The sequence below is a fragment of the Phoca vitulina genome, unplaced genomic scaffold, assembly GCF_004348235.1.
Source record: "Phoca vitulina isolate PV1807 unplaced genomic scaffold, GSC_HSeal_1.0 scaffold8, whole genome shotgun sequence".
Taxonomy (NCBI): domain Eukaryota; kingdom Metazoa; phylum Chordata; class Mammalia; order Carnivora; family Phocidae; genus Phoca; species Phoca vitulina.
Window position 1 is genome coordinate 60,310,816 of NW_022589711.1, and position 6,000 is coordinate 60,316,815.

The following is a 6,000-nucleotide window of genomic DNA, read 5'->3' on the forward strand; positions in this document are numbered from 1 at the left end:
GTTGCTTTTAAAATATTTTTTGTTTGTCTTTTGTAGCTTGTAATTTCACTGCAGTGTGTATCTTTGTGGATTTCTTTTTATTTATCATTTGTGTATCTCATCAGTTCTGGAAAGTTCTTGGTCATTTTCTCCTCAGATACTGCAGCTACTCCATTCTCCCTATTCTCTTCTCTAGGACTCTGAGTGGATGTATATTAAAGTCTTTTATTTTATCCTCCACATCTTTCAATATCTATCTTAATGTTTATCATCTTTTTTTCTTTATACTGGATCCTGGTTATTTCTTTCAGATATATTGTCCAATTCACCAATTCTTCCTTTATTAACATCTAATCTGCAATCTAAACCATTTGTTAAGTTTTCTTTCTCAACAATCATATTTTTTATTTCCAAAAGTTTTTTGTTTTTATTTTTCAAATCTACGGAATAGTTTTGACAGTCTCTTAGCAGTTACTCATGTTTTGGATATCTTACTTAATCAGTTTATATATAGCAATTTTATATTCTGTATCTGACAATTCCAAAGTGTGACTTCCTTGGGGACTTGAATCGGTTTGTCATTACTGATGATTTGCAATAGTGGTGTCTTTTATGTGTATTTTCTGATCTTGGTTTTAAACTTGTATTTGCTTGCTCTGAATCTGTGGGGAATCTTGTGGGAATGCAGTGGGGATGGTATTCTCCAGGAAACATTTATTTTTGCTTTTGCCAGGAAACAGGGAGACTATGGACCTGCAACATTTTAGTTCTCTTTGAGAATATCAGCTTAATGTGGGGCTCTCAAGTTCAACTGTTGTAGTTGCTTCTAGTCCAAGACTTAATCCAGCTTTCACAGTTCTGATACTGGCTTTTGTCTTCAGGACAGTCTACCTTTCTCTTTCCACTGCAGCTTACCATCCTGCATTTTTAAAATTTATTTTTGGAGAGAGTATCCTGAAGATTTTTCCTCTTTCTTACAAATTCAGAAATGCAATACAGGATGGTTTATCCAGGATCTACTTTATTTATGGTCGGGAGACCTTTCAGAATACTTAGTTTTTTTATTGCCAGAAGCGGAAATCTGAGGCCTTTTTTGTTCAAGTGCCTCTTTAATAAGGTTTAAAATATTTACAACTAGTTCTTCAGCTGAGTTTGAAAAAGGTAATTCAGACAACAAAACCTATCTTACTCATCATGATCAAGCAGTGTTCCTTACAGCTCCAGTTTTATGATCTTCCCATTTACTTTATCTTGCATGTGGAGTGTAAACTTGCCATGGAAGGCTAGATTTAGAATGTTCAAATGAGCAATTATCTTTTAACACCAACACAAGTCATGCATACAATTTGGCAGATTGAAGATTACATACAGAAGAGACTTGAAGTTTCTTGCAAAACAAATAGAGGAGTGAGAACATTACTGAGTGAAAGCCAATGAGCTCCATCTCTTTAAAAAGTTAAATAAAACTTTTTCTTTTTTTACAATTCAATGGCTTGACATTAATAAGGTCGGCAGTCTTTAAAAATTTATAAATATTTTCTCTTCAACTGTCATACATATCCAGAGTATTCACAGATTTTCCGTGAATGCAGCAGTGTGTAAATTTGCTTTCAAGGGTTAAGGTTAACTGAGTAGAAGATTCACAGGCCTTTCTGATTCCTATACTTAAAAAACGGATAGTGTAAAGAGGAATACCACCAATACATCAACGGTAATCTCATCCTAAACAATAATCTTTGTGAAATCATGAGCTTGATATACCAGTTATATTTTCCTACAATATAACATGTGTCCTTTGCCATAGGTGTGTCTCAGTTCAGAAAACACCATATTCAAGCAAGAGGAAGTTGTGGGTAACAAGAACAAAGTGAGCTCACTTTCTGAAATTGTACCAAAGAGTCTTTACTGGGGGGCCTGGTTGGTCTGGAGTGGTTAAAGTTCTGTGTAAGACTCTGATTTGTAAGTGCTGTTTTTTTGACAAATAAACAAGTCTGGGCATGCAGAGGCTTGATCCCCATTTACATTTTAGTGTCTTTTTAGTTCTCAAGAAATGAAGTTCATGTTCACCCCCATCTCTGGGTCTTAGTTACTTCCCAGGACATTACAGAGGCAGGACCAACTGTTCTTTAAGGGTTCTCCTCGCACACTGGTCTCCTGTAATATGTGAGGCCTGGGGGATGCTGGCATTCATTACAGCCTCCTCTTACTACCACACTAAATACTGTAACATACTGAAAGAGAGAAGAGCTTCCTCCACTGTGAACCTCAACAGGCTCATAACAAGGACAGTTTTTTTTCCCCTCAAATATTGTTTAATCTACAGATTATTTCATGAAAAAATACCTTGATTCGAATGACTCAAGTCACTTTCTTCTTGGAAAACATTCAGTTACCACCTTCATACAGCTATGATAGTCTTGGTGATTTCATTCATTTACCCTTAGGGTGAGGCCAATACCTGGAAAGATGGAGTAGAGAAATGGGAAATGGGAAGAAACTAACACTTTTGGTGACACTATTGGAGCCTCTAGATCAACCACTGCTTGAAACTTTAGCTGGACTCTTCAGTTATATAAGGCAATGCATTATCTTCATTGTATAGACCTTCCTTGGTTTATGACGGTGTTATGTCCTGATAAACCCACTGAAAGTTGGAAATATCATAACTTGAAAATGCATGTAATACACCTAACCTACCAAACATCCTAGCTTAGCCTAGCATACCTTAAACGTGCCCAGAACAGTTACACTAGCCTACAGTTGGTCAAAATGTATACTTTTCCAGGGACATACCATTTGCTTAAAATGGAAGCACACCTGTTCTGGGCTCCTGGGTACTTAACTGTCTTCTCTGTGCTCAACTTCAGAGGGTCTAGTAGTGGGCAACGTTCTATGGCTGTTATCTAAGTTTCCTCCAGGAGTTAGTGGGAAGCTTGCAGAGTCTGGGATTTGCAGCTACACATATCTGCTGTTGAGCAGTGAACACACACTGTTTGTAAAGAACATTTATGGAGGGGAATTCATGAAGATGTGAGATGAGCAGGTATGTGGTTACTCAGCTGCTCAGTATATTCCAGGAGCGCACAGTGACCCTGCCCTTGAACTTTAGGATTTACAAGTAGGGTGACCACATGCCCCAGTTAGCCCAGAAGAGCCCCAGTTTATGGACCATAATTATTAATTACCCCCTCTGTTAGTTCCTGCTTTAAGCTGCATGGCTGGGGGAGCGCTAGCACATAGAGGTGCACGGATCAAAAGTAAGTTTGAGGAATAGGACAGCATAAGGATGGACTGAGTCAGCATTTGGAGAAACAGGGTAGAGGCCACAGCAATAATTTATCATCACATAAATAAGAGTGGGATTTATTGTGAGGCACAGTGAAAGGGATACGATGAGTGCACGGTTTTGACTTTTGAGATGAAAACAAAGACTGAAATAAATTAAACAAACTCGGCGACAACTAGCCAATGGCTAGCACTATTATAAATCAATAACAGCTTTCTGCTCCTCGGGCACTGAGTGATTAAATTCCTTTCTGCACCTTGCTCACTCATCACATCAACCTTTCCTTCTGAGCCCAAACCTGGCCTCAGTCTCCTTCTGCGTCAGCCACTGCCAACTGCTGAGGGCTGGCACATGAGATAACACCTATTTGTGCTTGTCACTTCATTCTATCTGCTCCAAAATGTCAGAACGGGGACTATCACAGCCATGGGTGTTGCGAGAAAACAAATGTTCCTCGACTTTTATCAGCTGGAAAGCTTTGTGAGGAAACAAAAGGATTCACTCATTCGTTATTTTCAACAAATATTTGTTTCCATGGAAGAAAAAGAGTGAGATTCAACTCGAAGATGTTTGTTAACGGAAAAGTAACATCCAGCCTCACGGTGTGCAGAGGTACAGAACCACAAGGTTCCCAAGATCGCAGGCAACCGCGGACTCACCTGTAAAAAAGCAATTGCAGTGCTCATCTCCTTCCACGGGGGGACACTCCAAGCTCACCACTGAAAACGCCCGCTTGTGTTGTTTCAGGGAGCGGTTGGAGAACAAGCGCCGGGAATCTTTTCTCCATACCTAGGGATTATTAAGTGGGTAGCATTAAAAGTACACTGGCCGAGCTGTGTGAATGAGGCAAAGCCGTTTGAAGGTCGGTCCCTATGGTGTTAGCAACCTATTCTAAATGAATTCACAATTAAAAATGGAACAGAAATGTACTAAATTTCACTTAAGATGTTTTGGTCTCCGCTATACAATGATGAAATAATTATATAAAAGATGGAATAATTTGGGGGCAATATAATTCTCAGTTAAAGCTACAGTACGGCTTATCAGAAAAATGGACGCAGCTCTACCTCAAACGCTCATGCCTTCATCCGAATGGGCCCTACAGAATTCAAATTCCATCTTGGATACACAGAATTTCAGCTGTAACTTAAGTCCCAACATGTATTCAATATTTCCATCCCTGTGTCTGGGACAGACATCTTTTAACATTTCCAAAGGCCCGATAGCTTTTCCCAATCAGCAGCGGATGAGGGACGCAGATACAAGTGGATGGGGGTGGCCCCTGTAATTCGTTTTTCACGTTCTTAAATGGAACCTTCAAAGGGGCCACGCTTACCTTTCCTAGTGGAAAGAAGGACTTTGAAGACCAAAGCCGGGAATGCCGGCGCCCAGGGCGCCCAGCGCGCCGGCCCCCTTCCGCCGAGCTGAGGCGCGGCCGCCGCGAGCGCAGCGCCGGGAGCCCACGCGTTTCCGCCGGCGAGGAGCGCGCCGGCCGCTCGCCGCTCCCCGCCGCTCGCCGCTCCCCGCCGCTCGCCCGCGCACCCGGAAAGGGCTAATTGCTTTGCTACTGAGCAGCCGGTTTAAAAGGAACCCCGGAAAGCCCAAGGGAGCACGGCCCAGATTGTGGAGCAGGGAGAGCCGGGGGCCGTGAGGGTCCCCGGGGCGAGAGGGGGAAAGGGCGGCTCGCCCGGCGGTGGGCATATGGAAGCGGGCTCCCGCAGCAGCGATCTTCCCGCTCGGTTCAAGTTCATTCCGGGCCGCTGCGAGCTGGCACAGGAAACGTTCGGTCTTTCATGTCAGGTTTGCACCTCCCGGCGAGCACTGATTAGTCGGTTGACTTGTGCCGCATTTGAAGTTCAGCATTTATTATTAAAGAGAAGTGGCAGTGATTAGTGCTGAATCCCCAGAGAACTAAATAAATATTTACTAAATAAGAACATTCAGCCATAAAGGAATGGCTCGAACAGGTTTCTGAAATCCCGGCGAGCGCCCGAAGTGCCGCCCCCAGGCAGGAAGAGGAGTTGCGGGGCTTCTCGCCGGAGGCTGCAATCTGCAGACCGCAGGTCCGAGGGGGGACCTTTGTGAATCTGGGCGAAACCGAGAAGATCCCAGGCCTGAGTCAAACTCGGTGGTCTGGGGTTTTAAGTGATTTCATTGGCTGTGTTTCCAAGGGTGAACGTCAGGCTAAACTTTGAACCTTTGTTTAAAAACAGTTTAAACAATGAAGTAGCATTTTATTGCTCAAGTAGTAAAGAGGACTGACTTGTATTGCTTCCAACTTTAAGAAGATTCTCTTAGGCCGAGTATGCTCCAAAATGTATCCAAATTGTGAGCATTCAAAGGAGCGTATCTAGACGCCTTATTTGGCAAATAAATTATGGGATGGCACGGTTGTCAAAGGCATTCATGTCGGTTATTTTAAAAGTTTTTTCTTAATCATTAGACAGTTTAACTGTAGAAAATGTAGAATATATATGTATATCTCCACACATCCATATCATGCTCTATCTCTGGTTCTGTATCATGATTTTTTTCAACCACACTTTTTTTGGTGAGAATTTTCCAATGATATTAAATATTTTAGAAAAAATTTTCAGTTGTGGAGCTTTGAGGTGATTTTCAGCTTCCACTATTATAAACAGCCCAATTAACATCCTTGTTCAAAAATCTTTTTGCATCTTTCTGATGCAAAATACCCAGGTAATGGAAATACCAGGACAAAGCATATGAAAAAT

The 6,000-nt window shown here is 41.9% G+C and overlaps 1 long non-coding RNA gene across 1 annotated transcript; it reads right to left on the minus strand.

Moving 5' to 3' along the window:
- Window positions 1-1,092: 1,092 nt before the first annotated feature.
- Window positions 1,093-4,704, minus strand: LOC116634026. The gene is made up of 3 exons (XR_004299826.1): window positions 4,602-4,704; window positions 3,925-4,054; window positions 1,093-2,437 (listed from the first exon to the last, which is right to left on the minus strand). It is a non-coding gene; the product is annotated as an uncharacterized LOC116634026 (long non-coding RNA).
- Window positions 4,705-6,000: the final 1,296 nt, after the last annotated feature.